Source organism: Ochotona princeps, chromosome 28, assembly GCF_030435755.1.
Source record: "Ochotona princeps isolate mOchPri1 chromosome 28, mOchPri1.hap1, whole genome shotgun sequence".
Taxonomy (NCBI): Eukaryota; Metazoa; Chordata; class Mammalia; order Lagomorpha; family Ochotonidae; genus Ochotona; species Ochotona princeps.
This window is the reverse complement of record NC_080859.1, coordinates 8805590-8831745: the sequence shown is the minus strand read 5'-3', so window position 1 is coordinate 8831745 and position 26156 is coordinate 8805590.

The window sequence follows — 26156 nt, the reverse complement described above, 5'->3', positions numbered from 1 at the left end:
AGAAGTTATGCCAGTTCCAGAGTATTTCCCAAATACAGACAAGCAATCTTTAACATTTATTCTGTAGTTAGAAAAATAAGATTGTTGAGAGATCAATCCTTCACTGTGGTAGGATTTCCTTTATACCAGACCATGGGGGAAACTAAACAACTTTCACACAGTGAAAACAGTCTCTGTGGACATGGAGAGACTGATGGTGGAGAGGAAGGCAGGGATAGGAAGTGGCTCAGGTTGTATGATAGTGTACCTACCCCTGCCATTGTTTCTAACGGATTGTCAAAGCATGAAGCCATTGGAACGTTCAGCACTCAAAAGTGTGCAGCAAAGTGAGCTTCTGCCAGTTTGCTTCACTGTCTGCCACAGAGATAATCTGCTCTTATTTCTAACCTCAATGAAACTACTTTATGTGGTTTTTTAATTTATTTATTTTTATTGGAAAGTCAGACATACAGAAAGGAGCAGAGACAGAGAAGACAATCTTCCATCAGATGATTTACTCCCCAAGCAGCCACAACGGCTGGAGCTCCAGTGATCTGAAGCGAGAAACAAGGAGCCACTTCCGGGTCTCCCACTCAGGGGCAGTCTCAAGGCTTTGGATCATCCTCCATGGCTTTCTCAGGCCACAGCATGGAGCTGGATGGGAAGTGGAGCAGCTAGGATATGAACCAGCACCCATATGTGAGTCCAATGTGTACAAGGCGAGGACTCTAGCCACTAGGCTACTGCGCTGGGCTCATCTCTGTTTTGCCAATACTTTGCAACTATCCTACTGTGTTCTCAGAAACAATCTCTAAATGTCCAAAAGATGTGGCACTCAGGTGAACCTCAGAAGGAATCAAGCTGCTTTCTAAAAACATACATTCTCACACTCACACACATGCACACACGCTTTCATTCACACTATTCATCAGTGGTTTTCCATTTTATTCCTAGGAAAATTAATTTATTAAGTACAGATTAGGCATTTCTAAAGTCAAGCCACGGGAATCTAGTTTACCTAAAATTAATTTTGATTGTAACTAAATTGTTTGCACTGTTCCAAAAGACTAAGGTCCAAGAAGCACATAGAAACTTCATTACCATTTTGTAAATATTGCATCACATCACTTCCTATTCCATTCTGTTAAATGTTTTATTTTTAAACTTGGCAGCATAATTGCTTAGCAGGTACATCATTTAATATTCCACTTAGTAAGTAAAGGAAATGATGATTCAATTACCAAAAGTAATGCTAACCACATGAATTATGTAATTCTTAATTATGCTTTAAGATATTGGTATCAATTCATGGTAGTAAGCACAAAGACATAGTCGGCATTTGATAAATTAATCAAATGATATTAAGCAGTTGTCAGTAATAGATTTCTTCTAATCTTAAATAAGCATCCATCTATATAGAGCGGTAAGTTGGGAGAGGGGAAAGCCTTCCAATGATAGCTCTCCAAGGCTAAAGTAGAAAACCATGTCTCTGTCATCTATCTACCTATAGATAGATATCGTCTTGAAGTGGCAAAAATGCATTAATTATTATAAAGGTGAAGCTCATACAGTACAGAGAAATCTACTATAAGAAGTTACCTGTTACAGGCTAATTTGAATCAACCAGATATCAACTCTAACAGAATTCAATAATCAGAATAATTTAAACATTTTCTAGTGATGAGCAATTATACTGTGTAGTGACCTCTTTCAACCATGAAAGTTAGTTATAATTTTATCATGAAAATATCATAAAGATTCCAATAAAATTAACCTAAGAGTTTTCCCAATACTTAAAAACTGAATTAATTTTAGCAATAAATACATAACCGATTTTGGGGTTTTCATGAAGAACATGATAAAACATGCTTCAGTCCATCTTGATTTTATTTTTTCAGTTTTTGTTTTCAGGATTATCATACAATATGTTGGCTTTTATTCTGATGTACAGTTTAATAAATTTCATCATATGTATGGATTTATATAATTGTTGCCATTATCTAAATACACAGTGAGCAAGTACATACACTATTATAAATACTTTGTACACAAATCGCATTAGAGCCAGAACTGGGTTGGGTGAAATCCAGGAAAGGAGAACACTAAGTCTCCCACACAGATGGAAACCCCACTACCTGAGCTATCATTGGCTGCCTTCCAGGGTCTTCTGCTTTAACAAGACGCTAGACACAAAATCAGAATGAGAGCTCAACTCCAGAAGGTCTATAAAGGATGGACGTATCCCAGCCAAGGTGTCCATCAAGGTATCAAGTGCCTGCTGCACGAGTTTCATATTTTACATACAATTCCATGATTAATCTTGAGTGAATTGTTTGTATGAGGGGTGACATTCAGGTTAAAGATTGGGTGTTCTTCGTTGTTCCTCCTATTTGCTTGCGTATGGATCATATTTTTTTTTTCCAATCTGTTGGAAAGGTGATACTTTCTTCTTCATTGCTTTCTAGCTCTGAAAATCCAAATTCAGTATGTGCATAGTCATTCTCTTTTGTGTTTCAATAATCATTTGCCTATCTGATTGCCAACTGCCAACTCTCTTGGTTACTCTAGGTTTGAGTAAGTCTTATGGCTATATGTAAGATGATTCCACCAAATGTATTTTCTTCATCAAACTAGTACAAATAAATTCTTAAATAAATATTATTTAAAATAACATTTTAAATAAATAAAAACTTTCCTATGGAAAAACTTAAAATAATATGGAACAAGTAAAGACAAATATAAAACCATACATACCACCTTTTTGTGCAAACTATGCCTTCAGCTCTATAAAATTGTCCCAGTCAGTTTGAAACACCATAGAAAATGTATAACTCACAATCCAGAAATAACAAACCTTCTTTTTTCTTATGCGTAAGGACATTCTATGGCATATTCAAAGGAAAACATATGCTATTGAGTGAGTATCCCAAGCTTTGGATACAATATTTGCAGATGTCTTATATTAAAAACCTTACTAGATATGTTAGAATGACGTCTATAGCTTAAAAGTGACAAACATTTTAGAATTTTGGATTCCCTTTCATAGGAATCAATCTGTCATACTTCAAATTTCTTAATCTTGACAAATCCCTGACCCCCTCCACTCTCATTTACCCAAATGCCTCACAAATTGAGTTGCATCAAACTCTACATGCAAAATTTACAAGAATGTTCTACAGGGATGGCGGACGTTCTTGAGCCTCCTCTTTGAGAGGGAAGGGTGTGTGGAAATGGCCCTGTCTTGACTGACATTTGGAGGAATGAGCTGCTGCTCTGCTGGCACTTCTAGTGTTAAGCAACTGATCTGCAAACTAACGTGGATTCACAGTGAGAGTCAGCACCAGTGCACAGGTCGCCCGTAAAAATAGAAGATTCCATTATTCTTCAGGCTCCCTGGAGGGAGCAAGGTCTCTAGCATCATTACCAGGACTAAATCTGACTTTTCTACCTCCCCTTAATTTCCTCCTAATAATTATAGGTCAAGCACTCTTTTGTAAATTATAAAACCTTTGTTCTTATCAAAAATGGATAGCTGAGGAAAAATTATAAAAAGAGTCCCAAGGAAAAAAAAATTTCAATTAGAAAACCAAGCTAATTTGGTATGACCAAAGACTGTCAGGCATCCTGACAGTGCTCTATTATGCAGTCATTTGGGCTCTTTCAAATTAGTTATGTTAATGTCCTGTGAGTGAATGTAACACTTGGATGGGACAAGATTTCTGCAATTAATTTCTGCAGTCAGTGGAGAGACAAGCAAATTTATTTTCCCCCTCTCTGGGAATTGGTGGCGGAGGGTGTGAGGTAGCAAAAGTGCATTTAGGAAGAGAGTACAAGCTAAACACAAGCCCTAAATAAAGCAGAAACAATAGGAGCCAATGCCTCCTCATTCATTCAATTGACAATGTTTTGCAGCTTAAACCTGTTTTATTAATTATGTTTGACATTTCCTTAATTAGTTTCATTTACACCAAATCAATCCCTACTGCTGTATGGCATCATTTATCATTTTGAAAAATTTGCATACTGAGTGCTGACTTTTCCTACTTAATTATACATTAAAAGTGTCAAGCGTGCTTGCTGCCTGGCATTATCTGCGGCAGAAAGGTTTGTGGCTGGACGGTGACGGTATTAATCATTAAGAGCCCCCAAGTGCTGCTGGGTAATATCTGGGGAGTAGAGTGGCTCTCATTGTAGTGCTAGAAAGCAGAAGTGCTTTTGTAAAATGACCCAGAGCAAAAACAAAACAAATGACCTAAAACATCCTGTGTACTGTAATGCTTTGCTCTTTCAATAAAAATATGCTTTTGTGGGACAATTTGCTATTAACTATTCATTTTCTGTGGATATAAACGCTATGAATCCGCCAACAGTAAATCTGTGATCTCTGCTTGGGTTTGTAAACAAGATATTTTGGTTGAATATATAACAGCGGCTTGGTAGTATGCAGCCCGATACGTGCAACTCCAATGTATTAGTTTACACATGAAAGTTAGGAAATGCAGGACACCATTATCACAGGACTGACATTGATCATTTATTTTCTACACATAACTTTAAAAGAATAATTTTTTGCATGAACACAACTAAATATAGACTGCTACTAAAATTCTAATACTGTAAAAGGACTTCGTTATGTGCCCAATCATTGGGTTCCTACATTATAGAATTTTCAATGAAAAAAATAACAATAAGGCTACAGCTGTTAAGCACAAAACTTGATTATAAGCAATAGTCATGAAACAGTTAACAGGAACCTGTCTGTAAATTGTTTATCAATGATGCCTGCTTTCATGTCAGAACCTAAACTTAGTGCATTTAATATTCAAATTCATTTTCAAATGCTGGCCCATTAACATAATATATGCTACTTTGCAAGCCTGGTCAGAAAAATCTGTAACTAAATAATTTTCAAGTTTGCTTCATATCAGATACATTATATGCAGTGTGAAATTATTTCCCTACTCCATCCCTTTGCTGAATAGCAGAAAAGGAACACACAGTGTAGTGGTTATTGCTGCAAATGCATTACCACTTTAGGAGCTACTGCGTGTGCAGGAAAGTTTATAATTACTGATTTTAAGGGAAAGTTTAATTGCATAACTTGTGTGTAACTGCAAACTTAATGCATAATTGTAAGGCAGTATTACTTAAAGCAGAAATAATATATATGGCACAAATGTATTTATGCAAATATTACAAATAATTTATTCATATTTTAGTGAAGTATGCTGTGTTTTGATGATGCTGTCATTAAATGCATTTCTTTTATTCATATGAAAATAATTCAATAATAAGAATATACATCAAATTTGAATGTAGACCTTTAGAGAATACCAAAACAATCTATGCATCTGGAAATAAGTTAAGTTTTAAAAGGAATGTTCAAATCAATAACAGAGCTTTTATGTATATTGTGTCTCCTACATTTTATAGCTTTAAATCTCTACTTACAGTACTCCTTATCCTTCAATGTGGATATAAAAGCATGTTTTGTAGCCTGTAGCAATATAATACATGAGTAGAATCATTGCTAATCTGATCCATTAATAAAACAGTAGCTCAATTGGCTAATCCTCTGCCTACAAGTACAGGCATCCCATATTGGAAGCACAGGTTCATGTCCCGATTGTTCCACTTTCTATCCAGCTTCCTGCTTGTGTACTGGGAAGGCAATGAGCCCTGCACCCATGTGAGACCCCAGAAAGGAGCTTCTAGCTTTAAACCTGCCCAGCTCCAGTCACTGTAGCCATGTGGGAGTGAACCAGCAGTTGGAGGCTCTTCCTCTCTCTGTCTCTTCTCTCTATAAATTTGTCATTCCAATAAAAATATTGAAATTAAATAAAAAGATAAAATGTGCTCAGGACATTTAATTTTGATTCCAATATTTCAGAGGAGACTTGAAACTGTCAATGTTAAGACTGTAAAATCAGGTTTTCTTTCACATTAAATTTTTTATTACATAAATCACATAGAATAAAATCCTCAAACATTGAAACTATGATAATCTCACAAAGAAGAAAATATATGCATGCATAAGACAGATGAAGTTAGCTTTTACACACCCTGCGCAGCAGCTTTTGCTTCATTATATTCCAAATGTCAATGGCCTTTGAAGACACACACACACACACACACACACACGCACACACACACACACACACATACAGTGTGTGCGCGCTTCTTTCTCTCTCTGGCTCTCTCAGCAAATACAGTCATTCTACATTTGGAAACCCCTCTACTTGTTAAAAACCCAGGAAAACTCATTTGCTTGGCTTTTACAGGATTCATTAACCTTTGTCTTCTTTTAAGAAATCAGGAACTATACTAAAACTGACATTGTCATTAAAAACCAATAGGAAGTCACCATTCTTAAATTAAAGCCATTAGATACATTTTTCAATAGTTAAAAAAAGATTAGGAAAAAATTCAAATGAGAAAAATAATTTTGCTTTGGGTATAAAAAAAACCCCAAGAGGAATTCCTCAACTTTTGTTGGAAAGTACTCTTTGTGATCAGAATATGTATGAAAGCTAACCTAGAGCGCTGTTAGGACTTAACGCTTTCACACTTGAAAATAATTCTTCAAATGATAATTATATAATTGCTTTGCTACTTAATAAAGAAGAAATAAATATCACACAAAAAGGTAAAAGCTTTTTAATGACACTTCTAAGATCCACACTAATAATTCATGGTTCATTAATCTTTCATTCATTTACAATTATATATTTGTACAATAATTGCATTTCCTTTATAATCATGGAAACTACCGTTCTTCCTACCTTGTTTTTACAGAACATAATTGCTTAGATAGTAAAACCACTTATCTGTATAATATTTCACTTAGACTCTGTCAATATCTTTTTCTATCGTCCAAGTGGAATGGTGCTGTTTCTAGCACTTTGGCCAACTCAACCTGGACAGATGAACGATAGTTGCACAGTGTGTAGAGATGGGTGAAGTTAGCTGTGGTTGTACTTTCACATTGCCATTCTGTAGCTCACTAAACCTGCCAAGATTGGACATGGCTTTGGAAAGTGATTTCTACTATTTCCCTTTCATATTCAATTAGCCAGAAAATCCCATAAGTTCCACCATTGTAGTAATGAGTCAACCCTTACTCTCCGTATTCCTCTCTCCTTATCCCTCCCTATCCTTCCATTTACTGGGGGGAAAAAAAAAGCAAAGAAAACACCCTACCTTCAGGCAATTCCCTTGTATAGATCCATCATCAGATTAATTTCTTCGCATATTCAGTCAGGCAACTACCCATCTTAGAAACCCAGCAACTTTCTGTGTGCTCTTCTGGGCTCCTCTGAGGCTTTTGATACACTTGACTGTCACAACGGAGATGTTCCCATGGGCTGCCGCCAGCGTGGCCAAGCTTTGCAGAGCTGGACTCTCCGCTGAAATCTCCTTTCTGTGGTTTCAGGTGAAACTGTTGATATCATATGCAAGGGAACTTCAAAAGGCTCATGGGAAATGAAATTAAAAGATAAGATGATTCTGGAAAAGGTAAGATGATTTCAGTGCAAAACAATGTGAAACCTATGAATGCATAATTTTCTCAAAATATGCATTTTTACAAGTTGTTTTTGAAGACACCATGTGTAAGTGTTCAACTTACCCTCTGGCCTGGGTTGCTGTAGTTTACTGTTTCTATACACTTTTTCCTAAATTGTAAATTTCTTGGATACTGGCACAACAATTTCTATTATTTAATACTCACAGAAACAGCATGGACAATGCAATAGAAATTATTTCTCACTATCCTAAGTTCCTTAAGCAAACGTACAATGCTAAGCAAATTTCCAGCCTGTATTACATATTGGAGAAAATCTTTATGTTAAATAAGTATAAGAAAAACTTCCCTTTAGGGGCCAGTGCTTTGGCCCAGCCAGTGAGGTCACATTCTCACTCAGAATCCCAGGAAAGAGCAGGTTTGAGTGCCAGCTTCTCCACTTTCAGTCCAGCTCGCTGCCAATGGATCTGGTAAAGCAACAGAAGACCCGTGTGCTTGGGAAACGTGGGTGAAGCTTCTGGCTCCTGGCTTTGCCTTGACCCTGTGCTGGATGCTGTGGTCACTGGGGGGAGGGAACAGTGGATGGAAAATACCTCTCTATGTCTCCGTTACTCTGCCCTCGAAGCAAATAAATAAAAATCCTTTCCTTTAGGTCTACTACTTTCTATGAGAAGTGATAAAATCATTATGCATACACAGTGAAACAAGATATTTTTATAAAACATTTAATCTTTCAAAGAACTTACAGTTTCAGTAAATCCACAAAGAATGTCATTTAGAATTTAAACAACTGCGACAGATGCTCTATCAGAGCAATTTAAGCCTCCTGCAGCAATACCAGCACCCTGGCTTGTGTCCCAGCTGCTCTACTTCCTGTCAGGCCTAGTGACAACAGCTTGATAAAGCAGTGGAAGATGGCCCAGATCTGGGGCTCCTGAACCCATGTAGCGGACCGGCACGAAGCTCCAGGTCTATGGCTTCAGACCAGTCCAGCTCTGGCAGCTGCAACCATTTGAGAGTGAACCAGTGGCTGGAAGAGCTCCCTCCTTCACTCTCTATAGCTCTATGTTTCAAGTAAAAATAAAACATAAACCTTAATTTAAAAAAAGAATTTAGCAAGTGTCTTGCCAATTCATCTCTTTATGCAGTTAGTGTTGTGTCATTTTAATATGTTTGAAGTAAAGAACATCTGCATTCAATTCAATTAAGAATATTTCTCATGAAAGTAAGCATGGGGTGACTTAGGCCATTTATAAATTTCTACTGTTTTAACAAGAGACAAACCAGACCTTTCCAAATACAGTATTTTCAAAAGACATTCAGAAATATGGGCCCGGCGTGATAGCGTAGTGGTTAAAGTCCTTGCCTTGCATGCCCATGATCCCATATGGTCACCAGTTCTAATCCCGGCAGCCCTGCTTCCCATCCAGCAACCTGCTTGTGCCCTGGGAAAGCAGTCAAGAACAGCCCAAAGCCTTGGGACCCTGTACCCATGTGGGAGACCCAGAAGAAGCTCCAGGCTCCTGGCTTCAGATTGGCTCAGCTCCAGCCATTGCAGCCACTTGGGGAGTGAATCATTAGACAGAAGATCCTCCTCTCTGTCTCTCCTCCTCTCTGTATATCTGACTTTCCAATAGAAATAAATAAATCTTTTTTTAAAAAAGGAAAAGAAATCATGAATATATGCAATACCATGATTGCCTTTTAAAATAATTGTATGTCAAATTCTGGCCTTGAATATTTCAAGTGTCATAATTGCAATTTATTTATTGCAGCTCAGTCTCCTAAGCTTCTGAGTCTTCAAAGGCAGACCTGAGTGTTGAGCAATAAACTGTCCTGAGTTAGAACTATCCTGATGTCCAGGGCCTGGGCCAACATTCCTTCATTAGAGAAGAAAACAGCATTTCAACATGAACAATAGCAAAAATGATGACTTTTGCCATTTTTATGCAGAGCCTTTTTTTCTTTTTGTCTATATGAATAACTGGCTAAAATTAATTTAAATAAAACAGGAAGGTAGAAAATAACCGTTCATTTTTCATGAGGGATGATCTTTATATTTGCTGTATGCAGACAGTGGAGAGAGATTTTGAAGAAGGTAGACAGGGGAAAAAAGAGCAGAGAATAAGGAGGAGAGTATCAAGAAATATGTAGTATACTTAGTTGCAAAGTTATATTGTCTTGAGTAATATTTAGGTGAAAACTGAAAATGGTAAAACAACTTTAAGTTAAACATCAAAAATTGCTTTTAGAATTAAACTCAAGCTTTTCCTTCTAGTATGAATTACTAAGGTTTATTTGTTACTTTTTTGAGGCTGAACATGCCCAAGATGAGGGCATCAGCAAATACGGTGTCTGGTGAAGGCCCACTGTCTGGTTCCTGGATTACTCCTCTCTGTGTCCTCAGTTGGTGGAGGCAACAGGAGAATTTCTTTGGGCCTATTTTTAGAGACATTAAATCCACACTCCAGGGCTCTGAGTACATGTTCCATTCTGTTCTGAGGGCCCAACCCCTGGCAGCAGCACCATGGAAGACAGGATATCATTATATAAATTCAAGGTGAATGTCCGTAGAGATTTGGTTGGCACAGCAGAAGCAGCTTGCCTAGGTAGTTCTACACACTCTACTTACAGCACCAAGTTCAAATAAAGGAAAAATAGTGTCTTTACCTGGTGTTCATTTATGTCAAAAACCATCTTAACTCTGACACCCTAATCTCATAGAAATGATCACTATGTCAAGGTCTTTAGGAAACTTGACTTAGGGTGTGTAATGAAGAGATTGTAACCAATTATTACTCTGTCACCACGGGTTATCCTAAGTCTTTTAGAACTTAAAAGAAGTTATAATTGTACCTGAGTCATATAAGTCACTAAATTAAGACAAATCACAATGATCATTAAAGATTCCTAAGATTAAATTTGATATCAAGGATTATAAATTATATAGGATATATTTTGGTTTTCACTTAATATTTTAGAAAATTATGCATAAAAGTGAATCAACAAATATATTCATTCCATTATTGTTTCACATAAAAGTTGTCTGATATGACCTTAACTTCAGATTTATGAAGTGAAATTATATGGTAACCATTAGATAAAAACATTATTGGAACAAATTAGCCCAAAGAGGGAAAATATTGATGAAAAAGTAATTTATTTAATTTCATTAATTTGTATTTTTAAATACTAGAACATTTCTCCTACTTCAATTTTTGTTTTGGAGATACCTAATTCCTATTAATTCTTCTTTTAAAATTTATTTTTATTGGAAAGGCAGATCAGATTTACCACAAGAAGGAGAGACAGAGAGAAAAATCTTCTATTCTCTGACTTATCCTCCAAATTTGAGTAATCTACTGCTTTCCCAGCCCACAAGCAGGGAGCTCAATGGGAAGTGGAGCAGTCAAGATACGAACTGGCGTCCATATGGGATCCCAGTGCCCGCGGATGAGGATATAGCCATTGAATCATCACAGCTGGCCCCTATTAATTCTTAAACTTGAAAAAGATACATGTATTTTGTATTTATAAGCTTTTTTCCTAACGGCATTGTTGGCACTGAAGTTACAGAAGCCAATGCCAAATTCTCCATTTTAAAACAGCTTGCAGAAATTACCATTTTTCCTATTTGAATTTAATTTTAACATTAAGAGGAATATGCTATTAAAATCAAAATTGATTAGTATTAAGGACCTTGTAATACAATTTTGAATTCGAGAGCACCCCTCTCTCCTCCGCTGACTGTGAAATACATTTACCAGACTCCCATACACAGGCCTGGCATCCTGTCGTAATCATTCTTTTCATAGCACAATTTGTGGGTCTCTGGGAAATGCAGCTATTGGTAGTTCTGCCTGTACTCAAATGAAGTGATATTGAATTTCTATTATGCATGTGCCTTGGAAACCTCACAGCTCCCCATAAAGATTTTATTCACACAGCAGATTTGTTGTGACTTAGATAGTTTCAGACAATTTTAGATTTGAATGGACGTGGCAGGATCTGACAGTATAAAAGAAATATCAGGAGAAAGAAACATGTAGAACCAAATGATATATTAAGCAACCTACAGAACAAAGCAAAGAGAATGTTGCAATTGTAGTAAACAAAACCAGAAAGTACATCTTTGAAGGCCCCCTCAAGGAAGCTAATCTGTCTACACTGCGTATATGAGGTGGTGATAGAACTTGTCAACTCCTTTCATCCTACAAATTAAATTTTGATAAAGCCCTACTCCTTCACATAACCTTCATATTTTTGAAATAAATTGTTCCTAATAAGACATATTCTCATTTTCATATATTTTCCCAAAGGTCTAGGTCACAAAAACAAAATGAAAAATAAACACAATCAGAAGCGAGTATTCATTCCTCAACTAGAATTCAGAAGATTTAATTGGAGAAGAAAGAGGAGCAATTTTTCCATGAAAATACAGGGTATGGAATGGAGATAGCAGAGAAATTAATTCATGGCAAAATAGGGGAGCAAGAAGTTAATATATTTATGTAATTAATGAATGTCACAAGAAGTTTTCTTCATTATTGAGAGTACACCATGCATCAGGCATAATTTAGGTGCAAGATAAATAACAATGTGGACAATATCAATTATTTCAGGAAACTGATTTGCTAATAGAGGATAATAGTTAATAAAGCAATGGTTCAGCTTGGAACCAGCAATGAATTAACGAAATAGTAACCCTAGGCAATATTAAGTGTTATGGCCAACAAATGATAGAGACAGGGAACAGAGCTGACCTGTGAGAGTGGCAGGATACGAGAGCATCACTTACAAAAGCTTTGGTGGCCTTGAGGGCCTCACAAAAGAGAAGAAGTGCACTGAGCTGTGAATGTTACAGAGAAGGCAACCAAAGGAAAGACTGGACCAAACCTTCTGCACCAACGGAACAGCACAAGGTCTCTGCTTGCGCCAGTGGCCCACTCAGATGGAATACCTTCAGGTCACTCATCCACAACACATTAAACATGTTTTGTCATGACAAGAAATGTTGGCTAGAGATTAAGTGAGAAAGAGGAGTGGGAAAGGAGAGAAAATGTCCAGTGTCTTTATGATTAAGTGTCAAAAGATACTTTTCCCTATAGATTATTAAGAATTGGATATCCCTAAAGTAAAATCCAAAGGAAAAGTATATTGAGTTATGTTTTTCTGGAAGCCTTCAATCTGACACCAGTCAGCCATCTTCATCACAGTCATCCTCTATTTTTACATGTAATGTTAATGTGTTTGATTTCTGTGAGCATTCAGTTTATGCAAATTACTTAACACTGTACAAATCATCCAAGAACTGTGCTGTCAGTTTTTTCCTCGCCTCCCTATATCCCTGTCTAGTCCAGTCTCTAAAGCTCCATGTTACATGACTCTACTGTGTGTCATTGGATACTCCAATGTTCTTTCATTCTGTATTTTTAAAAAATTAAGTTATTTGAAAGGCATTGCAACAGAGAGATCACCTGTAACAAGGAGAACTCTTCCATCTCCCATTAACTTCTCGAATTGCCCTAACAGCTAGCAATGGGTCAAGCCAAATTGGGAGCCAAGAACTCCAATCAGGTCTCCCACAGGTTGCAGGGGTTAAAGCACTTTGTCATTCTCTGCTACTTTCCTAGGTTCATTGGCAGGGAGCTGGATCAGGTGGTATCTTAATCCAAGGTGCCCCAAATCCAGCACCAAATACTAGCATGTCAGTGAAGTGTAGAACAACCAAAGCGAAAGCAAGCACTCAAGACAAAGTAACATATCTTCATGTAACAGATTTCAGTTTTCCTATGATCCCAGGAAAGAAGATATTGCTGCGTAATCACACCATTACTCAGCTACCATGTAAGCCAGACTTCAGCGTAAATTTTGGTAAGGTTTATTCCAGAAAACCTCAAGATAAGTACAATCAGTCTGGAAGGCCTCCAGAATGCCCAAGGTTGAAGAGAAATTTGTGTGTGAATTAAATAGATTCACAGAGGGTATTTGAAGCTTTTCCTCAAGTTTATAGTCAAGAAATTGGAATAACCCTTGTAAGTTGCAAGCTCTTGGAAAGTAAGGACAACATTTCTCCTAGTCCCCCACTAATACATTATCTGGAATTGTCAAAGTTTAACAGTTCATATTAAATAGGCAAGAAAGACATCCTTTTTTTTTAATACTACCAAAATAAGAGAGCGAGACTAGAATCAACTCTGTGTAAATAAATTGTGGGAGAGATTGACAACATGAAAATAATTATTTCAAAGTGACAGGAGAATTAAGAAAGAGGGTGGTTATTGGGCCCGGCAGCGTGGCCTAGCGGCTAAAGTCCTCGCCTTGAGAGCCCGGGGATCCCATATGGGCGCCGGTTCTAATCCCGGCAGCTCCACTTCCCATCCAGCTCCCTGCTTGTGGCCTGGGAAAGCAGCTGAGGACGGCCCAAAGCCTTGGGACCCTGCACCTGTGTGGGAGACCCGGAAGAAGCAGCTAGTTCCTGGCTTCTGATCGGCTCAAATTTGGTCATTGCAGCAGCTTGGGGAGTGAATCATTGGATGGGAGATTTTCCTCTCTGTCTCTCCTCCTCTCTGTATTTCTGACTTTCCAATAAAGATAAATTAACTGATTAAAAAAAGCTAAGGAAGGGAGAGTAAACATTCACGAATAGTTATCGGCCTCTGCTACATTATTCTTCAATTTACAAGTCAAATATCAAGTGCATGTTAGGTGATAGTTCACTGTAGGAAATCTTAAGAAATATATGTAACTGATGATGAAACTTAAAAGCTATTTTGGCCACAAGGAGAAAATGTGTTTTCAAATGAAGGGGTTGGTAAAAAATTAGCTCAATTCCAGTGATACAAAAGACTTATCAAGTACAAAGAGTCTCATTTAAGACAATATAATGCCTGCATGGGCTTCTTACACACAAGGAAGTACAAGTGCCCAGGATGCTATAGGCAGCGTCCTCTCATGACACACAAAAAAAGTGTTAACTGAGCTATCCACGAACAACTTTTGATCAGTGACATACTCCTCTTTTTTAAATAATGTTTGGACATGTGTGAAAATGTTCTCTAATCTTGAAATAAGAAAAATTGAAGCATTTTACTAAATGTAATTTAAAAACCTATAGTTAAACCTTAGCTAAGATCAAACGTAGGAATATGTTATTTGCAAACAATATTGGGTCTGTATAAGAGAATGAAAGATGATAAGTAAGACTCCTATGAATTATTAAGCAAAGTCGTTATTGGTTCAATTTTAGTGTTTTTTTATTTTTATTTTTTTATTTCTATTTGTATAAAAGCTTTAATGTTGTAAATGACTTTTAAAAAATCCCCCACAAGGATAAGTCTAAAATAGGATTCAGAAAACCACATATAACCTTCAACTCTTTCCCCCAGTTCTCATGGCAATACTGTACGGTGATAAGATAAACATGTGAACACAATTACAAATTGTTAATTTATAGAATTTATTGGAGTGACTATCTGACAGTTTCTTTCTGCTTTGACTCATGTTTGGTCCGTGCCAGGAACATCCTTTTACACTCCCTTATAGGCACCCAGAGAAAATGGTAGCAGGCGGCACTTTTACTAAGAAATATTGTGATTAAAAAATAGTTATACAGCAAAAAACAGTTGCAAACACATAGTATCATTCATGGCTAATGAGTTAAAAGGATACCACAGTGCACATATAAATCACTATACAGTATCTTGCAGTTTATTTAAATTCATTGTGGCTCATTATAACTGAGCTATGCACCTTAGGTCTGAGTTGATTAGGAATGCGATACCTCAGAATAGCTTTTAATTCACAGAAACATGGCCTGACCTTTACCATAATCCTGTGTGAAACACACTATAGTTTAGACATTAATAATGATGCTACCTCTTTTTCATACTGGTGAGATGCTACTTAAAATTTGGTATTATTAGTTAACAGGCCCAGGCCAATACATCAAAACCAAATTACCCTTCTGTGGATAACTACAGTACTTAATTCTGAGTTCTTCATCTCTCATAACTATTACTTCCTCTTTAAAAATGCTAAAACCCAAAATGTAATAGTGTCATGTCACAGTCATAAGTCACAGAGACAAACTAAAGGCACTCCTCCTCGTTCCCCGTGGACCGCCACTGTGTGCCATTAAGGATGTGTGCTTCATGATATACGTTTTTACAGCGAAGGCATTGCTTGTCTTTGACCTTTGTCTCTCAATTTAAGAATGCCATTGTTTTAAGCCACCTTCTGGTAAGTCAACTAGCACAAATAATAGACCTTTTTTACCTTTCTGATGCAGATGCAGCAGAAAATGAAAAGCACAGGATGAAATATTCAGCTTTTTTTTTGAAAATTTACTTATAGCATTTACACTATGGGATCTGTACCTATAAGAAAGCCGTGCTTTTGCAGTTTAATTGATCTAATAGTTCATCACAGCTTGTGGTGGAAAATCGCATTGCCTCACGCTCTAAGGTTCTTCGTTTCTGCACGCACTTTCACCTAGCACCCCAAGGGAAATTTACATTAGCTGACATGTTTTCTCCAGTGGTTAATTTACACGAGGTACGAGGAATATTCATAAAGTTCACAGAAAATTGTATCATGGCAAAAAAAAGGCCTTTAATTTTTTTTGCACCAAAATAAACTTCATCATTTAATTTCACTGTTCGTGACCTTTATGACTTTGCCGTGTTCTGCGTATTCACGTGTGTATTGTCTGATGCTCAACTTTTCGGTTTCAGATATTGCATACTGACCTGCTTCTATACTACAGCACAATACGTAGGCCTTTTGCCACCCATCCTCAGAGGCGGAACATTAGATTTTATTTCAGCAGTTCTTTTTGCCAAGAAGGGGAGAAGGTACAGCGGCCACACTCTGCCATCTGCTACCGATGATTTTAGTGGTGTATTGACTGGAGAAGCTCTCCACAAAACGATAGGATAGAACTGTATTTCTGAGGCAGGGGCTTTCTTAAAATGCTATTGTTTTCACCATTTCATACTTATTTAAAACATAGGTGGGATTTCAGATAACTTTCGAAGAATTTTGAAGGTGTGCCTTTGTCTGCTAGCTTCCAGAGTTGCTATGAAGCAGTCCAAATCTTAACTCCTAATAATTCCTTAACTCCTAATAATAACCATCATTATTTTGTACCTGACTCGACAAGCATTTAGGGTATCTTTTTACACCCACATGCTAAAATGTCACAAAACCGTGCACCATGTGATGACCCAATTACCTGGGCCACACTGCACCCAAACGGGAGGCCCAGATGAGGCTCCTGCCTCCTGGTTGCAGTCTACCCCAGTCCTCGCCATTGAGGCCATTTGGGAAATGAACCAGCAGGAGGAAGCAATCTTTGCCTTATCCTTTGCTGACACTTTCAAATAAATAAGACAAATCTTTTCTAGAAAAAATACAAAGGGAAGCTAGACTCTACTATTAGTCAAAATGAGCTACACTGCGTTACAGTTTAATTACACCCAGTGGTTTGACACTGCAAGTGTTGGTTTCTCCTTGACACTGCAAGTTGAAGAAGTTTTGGGGTGCTTGGCTCAAAATGTCCTCACCAAGAGGCTAGTGACAAATATAATTGAGGTTTCAAGAGGCTGACGAGTGAGAAGGGAAGGGCAGTGCTGAGAGAGACACATGGATCCTAGTTACAGTTTAGAAAGGAGTAAAAATGTGGGATTCTGTTTCAAAGCAAGGTAAAGATAGATAATGTTAATTTACTGCATGTTTCTCTCTAAACGAAACCCACAAGGTAGAATTTGGAGATGTGTTTATTATAAATAAATGCCATTTACCCTATTGATGTATTGATGATTTATACATGTAGCACATATCATGTAATACTCCATACGACTATACAATTTTTACCTGTCTTCTACATTTTATCTCAAAGCATTGAAGTCAGCACTTAGGGTGCCTGCACTCCCAGTTGGAGTGACTGGTTGGAGTTCGAGCTCTCTGTCTCTAGTCCAGCTTCCTGCTGATACACAACCTGGAGGGCAGCAAGTGATGGTTCCTGTGTTTGAGCCCCTTCTCCCATATGGAAGAGCATGATGTTCCATGCTCCTGGGTTCCACATGGCCAACTCCAAGTAGTGTGGTTATATGAAGAGGAAAAAAATGAGAATGTAAGATGTTTGTCTCTCCCTCTCAACTCTAAAAAATAAAAATAATTTTTTTCTTAATTATTGTAAATGTAGGGACTATCCACGTTCACCCAATTCTAACTCTAATCCACTTTTGCCTAGTCTTAAGTGACTTGTTTCTCAACTCAAAAGGAGAACCCACTGAAAGCTATTTTTAGGCGTTCCTAAAATGATTCAAGTTTCAGCAAAAAAATATCAGATACATATGGTTCATTCTTTACCTGGGAAAACCTCTTGGTACCTAAATTGAAATATAGAAACTTGAGATCAAAAGACTCTTTCTACAGAGATATAGTCCCAAATACTCAAGAAGCCTGAAAACAAAAAAATAAAAAAACAAAAAAATAAAAACCGCACTTACTATGAGGAATTTCTTCCTTACATAAATACAGCTAAAATTCATCTCAATGTACCTTTCAGTTCTGATCCTTACTAATATCCTTTGAAACAAACCAAGCATCTTTCCATCAAATAAATACTGACAGAAATGATGTTGTCTTTCCCAGGCTAAGCATTCATTCATTCATCCATCAGGAAATTATCCAATGACTAGTGCCTATCAAGAGCCATTTGTCAATACAGGAGCTGGTGTCGATTTCAATGGAGATAGCTCTTTAATGATAAAAGATCTTTCCGTCTCTTCAAGGTAATTTTTCTTAGAACTGCTTTCAGAATGTTAGCGCACTTTTAATGCTTATCTCTGATGAATATCAGGTTCTCAATGCTTCTCATAGAATAGTCAGATTAAATTAATATATGAGTGAATCATGTTGCATTATAGTGTGATCATTTATATTGTTTCCATGTAGATAGGGCATACTCCAATACAGTGTATTTCATGACAGAGTTAACATGTCCACTCAAATATACATACAGTCAATGCAGAAGATCAAATTGATCTTATTTTTAGGTTATTCTGATCCATTCCAAGCAGTGCTTTGAGAGACGAATCTGTGTTCTTGTGTCATCACTAGTCCCAAGGCCAAAATAAATTGCTTGGTCTGCAAAGGGACATCATTTCTACTTTAGTTATCTGATTAAAGTTACAAATTAAAAGAAAGATACATGCAGTGTGTTAAAATTTAGACTAATTGGTGAGACAAGCATGAAGTAATATGTTGTTATTTTTCTGACTTATTTAGGAATCTCATGTATCTCTTATTTTATTGATTACAATAGGTTTTAATTTTTTTCAACAGCTTTTTTTTGGATTCTAAAAATATTTAATGGGGCTGCTGCTGTGGCTCAACAGCTAATCCTCTGCCTGCAGTACCAACATCTCATCTGGGCATCAGTTCTAGTCCCAGCTGCTCCACTTCTGATAGAGCTCCCTGCTTATGAACTGGAAAAACAGTAGAGGATGGCTCAAATGCTTAGACCCCTGCATCTGCATGAGAGACCCGGAAGAAGCTCCTGCCTCCTGGCTTTGGATCAGCTCAGCTTCAGCCATTGTTTACTTGGGGGGTAAACCAGCAGATGGCAGATCTCTCTCTCTCCTTCACTCTGTAATTCTGCCTTTCAAATAAGAATACATAAATCTTGAAAGAGTAAATCTATTATGCTAAACAATTCAAAACTTGTGAGTTTGCAATGTATGGCTGACTTCACATTCATATCAGTATATATGAATCATAAATGTATATTTACATACATTATGTATTTATACAAGAGACTTTTAAAAATTGGGTTCAAGTCAATGAATATCAAAAATAACATGTTTGGTTCATGCTGTTTATTTAAAGTTTTTCAAACTCTTAAAAATAAAGAGCTAAGTGTAGGGAAATAAGTCTATTCGCCTAAGAATTTTGAGGCTGACTTTCCAAGTAGCACTGGGCAAGAAATTTTCATTCATTTTTCGTAAAAATATTTTCCACAGGTATTATGCCCTCTCTCCTGTCTGCAGAATATTTATCCAAGACAGATTTCATTTATTTTTATTACAATGTAATAAATTACCACAAACATAGCCCCTAGATTAGCCACCATATATTTCCTCAGTTTTTTTTTTTTTTATTGTCATTGAGAAATCCGGATTTGACTAGATGATCTGACAAGGCAGAAGCCAAGATGTCAGCGAGGCCTGTGGTCTCCCTGGAGGGTCAGTGTTCTCTTTCACACTTGTATACTGACTGGTAGAATTCTTGCTTTGCAGCTGTCTAACTCATGGTGTCTTGCTTCTGCCACAGCAATAACAGGGCATAACTGTGAGTTCTAGACATTTCCTGGAAGAGCTTATCCGACCAATCAGCCTCACATAGGTCATCTCCCTTCCAAATGGCTCACTGCCAAGGTATTGGTCGGCAAAATGCTCCTTTTCTCTTGCTTAGAAATTTATGTATTTAACTTGAAAGTCACAATTGAGAGACAGAGAGAGAGAGAGAAAGAGAGAGAAAGAGAGAGAGAGAGAGAGAGAGAGAGAGAGAGAGAGAGATCTATGCACTGACAGGGCTGGCCTGAATCTGGAGGCCCATAAATACCAGATCTCTCTCTTGGATATAAAGATCCAAAGCTTTGTACCCTCCTTCACTGCCTTCCCAGGCCATTAGCAGGCATTTGGAATGGAAGTGGAATAGCCGTGGGATGCCAGTGCCATAGGTACAGACTTAATCTGAAATGCCATGGTCACAGCCTCAGCCAGCCCCAGTAATATGCAGTTAATTCAGGTATTAAGCATAGTCACAGCTCCCGTCAACCCTTAAGGAGAAGAGATTAAATATTGCAGGAAACTTGCAAAATATCCTAGGATTCCATCCATTTCCTGAAAAGCAGTTAGATACTGCAACAGCAGCATTTAAGAACCATTAGTTTCTTTGCAATACACCCTCACTCTGAAATTATTAAGAACGGCTCTTAATTTCATAGCTATCTATTTCATTTTTCAATTTTAGCATAAGCTCTCTCCTTTCTCTACATCACGCTCACCCACTGTCAATCTAACCCTTGGTTTCTCTTCCTTTCTTGCTGTGATCCTGAGCTAGTGAGCCAGTCTCCTGAGAGGGAGAAACATGGCCGTTTTCATGATCTGGCACGATGCCTCGGTCCTCATCAGTGAATGCACTTGTGCATATTAACGACATAAATCATTCCAGTGACTACCTCATGTCAGAAATACCTTCGTGTAAATGAAATCATAGCACTAACTTGCAATTCCTAAAGGGGAAAAAGATGACGAAAACCCAGAGCTGCTCTCTTGCCCTTAGAAAGATGGGGTACCTTCATCAGCCTAGATAGAATTGAACACTGCCTTGTCTTCCTTTCAGAGAATCTTTTTCAGAATTGAATAAAATAAAATTGTCAGGGATAACACTGTAAGACACACTGCTGAAATCTTCGTTCTTACTTTTTCTCTACATTAACTTTTAAACGCAATATCCAAATCAGAGTTTTGGTCTCCTCTGACAAAATGTATGCAATCACCTCCCCAGTCCACTCTACTCACGATGCCAACGGCATGTCAAACACCCACCAAGGAGACATATGGACAAGTCAGACCTTACTGCCTTCCTCTTTTATATCTATAGATTTTAGCACAGCAGAGAGAGTACGTTGTTTGATACATTTAGTCAACCAAGGAGAAGCGAATGATTTTCCTTTTAGCTTGGCGTGAGAGACACTTCCAAGCTCAAACTCTGGTATATTTATACTTTCAAATGTTTGCACTGCTTCCTTCAGCTTTCCCCTGCCCACTCAGTTTTCAGCAGGCACTTCACTCCTCCAGGGTGGATGCAGAGGCACAGCTGACACCTGTCATCCTTAAGGAATCCACTTCAGTGTGATGCTACCTCGTGTCGGCGCTGGCCCTGCATCAACCCACTCCCGGGCCACCAGTAGCACCTTGCCCTCTCCACCCACCACCGTTCCCACGCCTCTGTACCTCGGCTGCACATCGTTAACGTTCTCCAAGCCATGGACGCTGCATGTGCTGACACATCAATTCTACTGCTACATTTCATGCTTCTACTTTTCACAGCCTGTGTCTGACACTTCCAGTGGGCAGGAAGTAAATAAATATCTCCGTATGGGCCTTATAAGTTACAGACTTTGATTTTCTTCATCAAAACTCTTTTGGAGAAATTAATATTCAATGGCAAATGTTTTGTGTTTCATCAGCTGATTTTTAAAATTTCCAATTATGGTTCCTCACTCTCCTCACCACCATGCATCATTACAACTGAATTAATGAAGGTTTTTTTTTAAAGATTTATTTTATTTTTATTACAAAGTCAGATATACTGAGAGGAGGAGAGACAGAGAGGAAGTGGAGCCGCCGGGATTAGAACCAGCGGCCATATGGGATCAAGGCGAGGACCTTAGCCACTAGGCCATGCTGCCGAGCCCTGAATTAATGAAGTTTTATAAACTATTTCTTTCGAAAGTAAACAATTTAGTCCTAAACAGAATCGTATCACATCAAAAACATATCATTTGAGATTACTTTGGCATTTGGCATTATCAATAAGGAAAGCATTTTCACCTAAGTTTTACTTATTTTCCTTTTAAATATTGGTAGGATGGATCTAGAGGATATGTCATAGAAAACTCCAGAAGAAATATCAGGCTTTTATTTTATGTTTCAATATTTCCATTAGAAGAGGAAAATCTTTTCAATTTCTAGAATACTCATGGAGTAACTAATAGAACATTAGCTTCTAGTAATAACAGAAGTTTCCATTCAGGGCACTGATGATAACTTCGCTTGTTTTGACCTTCCTATGAGAGATATTTAAATTTTGTTTGCATTCTTTATAGGGAGCACTTAAACACTTAGCTTATCTAAGGTGCAATGACCTGAGTAATAGAAGCAGAGAAAACTGCTAATTTAGAGATTTTAAATGGATAAACCTTGTAAATGGATTATGGAAATTTAACATAGCAAATCAACTTTAATCGTATTGTTAATGAACTCCCACAATTTAACTGTGAACTTTTCAAATGTTGGGCTATGTTTATATTCAATGTCAAGTACGCACAAGCCAAGGGTACATTAAAATAAAATTAAAGGTGTTCATAACTTTTGGAGACTTCTAATACTTCCTGTGAGTATATACTCTATTCTGCACACAAGTGCAACTGAGATTGTCTTAGCTCTTTCACTATAATTCTTTTTCATTCATGTTTGATGGTTTGAAACAAATATTGTATAATAACACAATCTATTTATGTTATTTTAAAATATTAATGTATTTACTTCAAAAGCAAATTTACACAGAGGGAAAGAGAGACCTTTCCTCTGCTGGTTCACACCCCACATGGCAGCAATGGCTGGTGCTGGGTCAGGGCACAGCAAGGAGCCAGGAGCCTCTTCCAAGATTTCCAGCATGACTTGCCCAACCACTTGTGCCATCCTATGTTGATTTTCCAGGCCATTAGCATACAGCTGAATCAAAAGTTGGGGGTATCTTAAGTGTCAGCTTGACACCACAATGTCAGTCCCTAAATTAAAGTTTTAAAGATTTACTTATTTGAAAGATAGAGATAGGCAGTCAGAGAAAGAAGAGATCTTCCATCTGTTGATTCATTCCCAGAATGCCCACAATTGCTGGGAATTAAACAGGCTACAGCCACGAGGAAAGACCTTCATCCAAGTCTCCGACATGCGTAGTACAAACCCAGGTAGGCCACCGTCACTCACTGTTTCCCAGGTATGTTGACAGGGAGCTGAACTGGAAGCATGGCAGCCAGGACTTAAATCATCACCTCAACATGCTAGGTGCCAATGTGGCAAGTGGCTGAAAAGCGTACTTCATGACCACGCCTTCCCCTAAATTCCTATGTGAACCTAACTTACTACTACAAAGTGTGTTTTTAAAGACAGAAATGTATGCGTGGGTTTTCATCATGCTAGCTGCTCTTGTGTGTTGCACAGTGGTCTGCAATTGTCCAGTTAATCAGGCTCAGTTCCCTCAGAACCAAATGACCGTTATTCACCATGATTACTACAGAGAACACATGGGGCATGATCCCTGCCCTGACAATTCATATCATCTCTCTCATTGCTACCTGTTCAAGCATTTCATCATAGTTTGAATTCTTCAGAGTAGAGGTTGGCGGAGGCCTCACATAAAGAATGAAAATGTGACAAATGGCCACTTATTGGTCATTAACTATCATGATTAGAGCAGCCAGCCTCTTTGAGAGAGGGTCAGCATTAAGAAACAAAACCATCTTTTAGAATATCCCCTTGATAGGAACGAAGCTCTTCATTATCTCATCATTAGGGTCCATGCCAAATAAAACACATCTCTCAACATAACCCAAGTCCTAATTGTTCATTTAGTCATTGATTTAAACGGGAAGCAGTGAGAAAAGCAAGTAACTAGGCTACTGTACTCAAGATTTTCAAGAGTACAATGATATTCACTGCTAGCTAAACAGCTCATGGCCAATAGCTACAAAGCCAGATTATTTCTACTACCCAGCCACATTTGGAAATTACAGTTATTGACCGAGCTAAAAATTAGAACAATCGATTTTTAGCATGTGATCTCGCCTGCTATTGAAATTATGAGTATAATGAACCAAGCTCAAACACTTGAAAAATGTTCCATCAAAAACATTACATTGCTAAAAACTGAAAGATTGTCAAAGACAAGATGCATACGGAAAATAGCAAATGAGGCTGGAGGCCTACTTGACAATGAATGTACAAATAACAGAATCAGATATAATTAGTGGCAAGTGTGACAAATATCATCTTGATAGGAAAAAATTGCTTACCAAGCACTTGAGATTTCTGCGTTCTCATCAGATCTTGTAACCTTGAAAACAGCAGAGAAGTCACAGGCTTCATGTTCTCAGCAACAGAAAGCGACTGTATCTGCCTTCACCTATCAGGTAACTGGGAGGAGTTCAGAATCCACCTTAGGAATGCAGGGGATAGGAAAACAGAAATACCAAGATCACGGAGTCCTGGTGGACAAGGTGCTGCTCTTCAGTGTTAGTATATTGCCTGACGCATCCCAGGCACCCACAGAACACCTCCCGGTGCTAGGCCAATGAAGAATGCTGAAGGAAGCACACAGAGAAAAGTATCCGAATGAGATCACACAAGCCAAAGCAGTAGGAATGCAAAGAGAACAGGAACCCCGCAGTAGTGTGAAATCAAGACGTGTCTTGCGACGACTGATCAGGGGATGCCCTGTTAGGCAGTTTAGGGTCAGCACAGGAACCAAACATCATCGAACTATTGAAGGAAGAGAAAAGACAGCAGCCCAACATCTTTGACATAAACAGGAGCAAAGGTTTCTCGAGATTTAAAAAGGAGAGAGTAACTAAGCAGTTCCCAGCTCAGAGAAGCAGAGCCCACCTCCTGGACCTTGACCTATGCAGTCACAATGGACCCCTCTGTTGGAAGGGCACTGGGCTTGCCATGATGTTCTGCCACCATCATCTCAGAATTCAGAATGCCCTTGTAACAACAAACTGTGGAGGTTTGATTTGCTGTGGACCCATAATTTATGCTGCCAGCCCTTTAAGGACTCTTGGTTGGATATGTCCTTCTTCTTCAGAACTAAAACCTCTAGAAAACTTTTCCTTCCAACTGTTTTATAATAATCATCTCACTTCATGCTGACTAAATGAAATAAATTCTCCAGAACTGGCAGACTCTTAGAAAGCAAGAGGGGATACAGAAATTAACAAGGGAGCAGAGGATACAAGATGAAGAATTTATAACAAGAAGAAAATGATTTTAATGGCATCTTGAAAGTTTAAGCATGAATTGCTTCTTCTATGAAATAACAGTGCACTTATTTTCACAAATATCCCAGGATACACTTAATAGGTAAGAGCATTTTTTGAATACTATTTTTCTAATTGAAAATCAAAACCTCCCAGACTAAATAGTATGCCACATTTTCATTGACCAAGTACTTAAATAGCTCATATCTTAACAATTAAACTATGAAGAGGTATGTTCTTGTTATGAGCTATTTGTCAAGGGAAGGACCATTAGACATTACTTTTACTGCTGTTTTTACTACTTATGGTTATTGCAAAAAAAAATTAATTGGCCATTGGAAAATTAAGTCTCTGTGTGCACATGGCAAACCAGAACCAATGGTTTAGAGAAATACCCTGCCTCTTCCTCATACAACTATAACACAAAGTTTATTTTGCTTATCGTGTCAAAAAAAATACAAGGTATTCTCTTACTAACTACTTTTCTTCCTTGGTCAGCAATCTGGTCTCTGGTGGCAATTTTTTTTTAGGACAATGAGACTTCAGAAAGTCAAGGTGCTCAATTTTTAAACAACCAAAGACTTCCAGTGTTTATGTTCATTCAGTCTAATTCTTCTTCCAAAAATTCTTCCTAAATAAAATGAATTGCAGATTATAAAAACACCAATTCTGTGTGCCAGTCAAAATTTCACCGTATCTCCGTGGAACCCCCATGATCTTTGTGGGAATCTTCTGTGTTCCTTGGGAAGCAGGCTTGATGCGGCATTACTGAATGTCACTCGTGCTTCTTGCCCGGCACAGCTGCAGCCAAGGATACAGCAC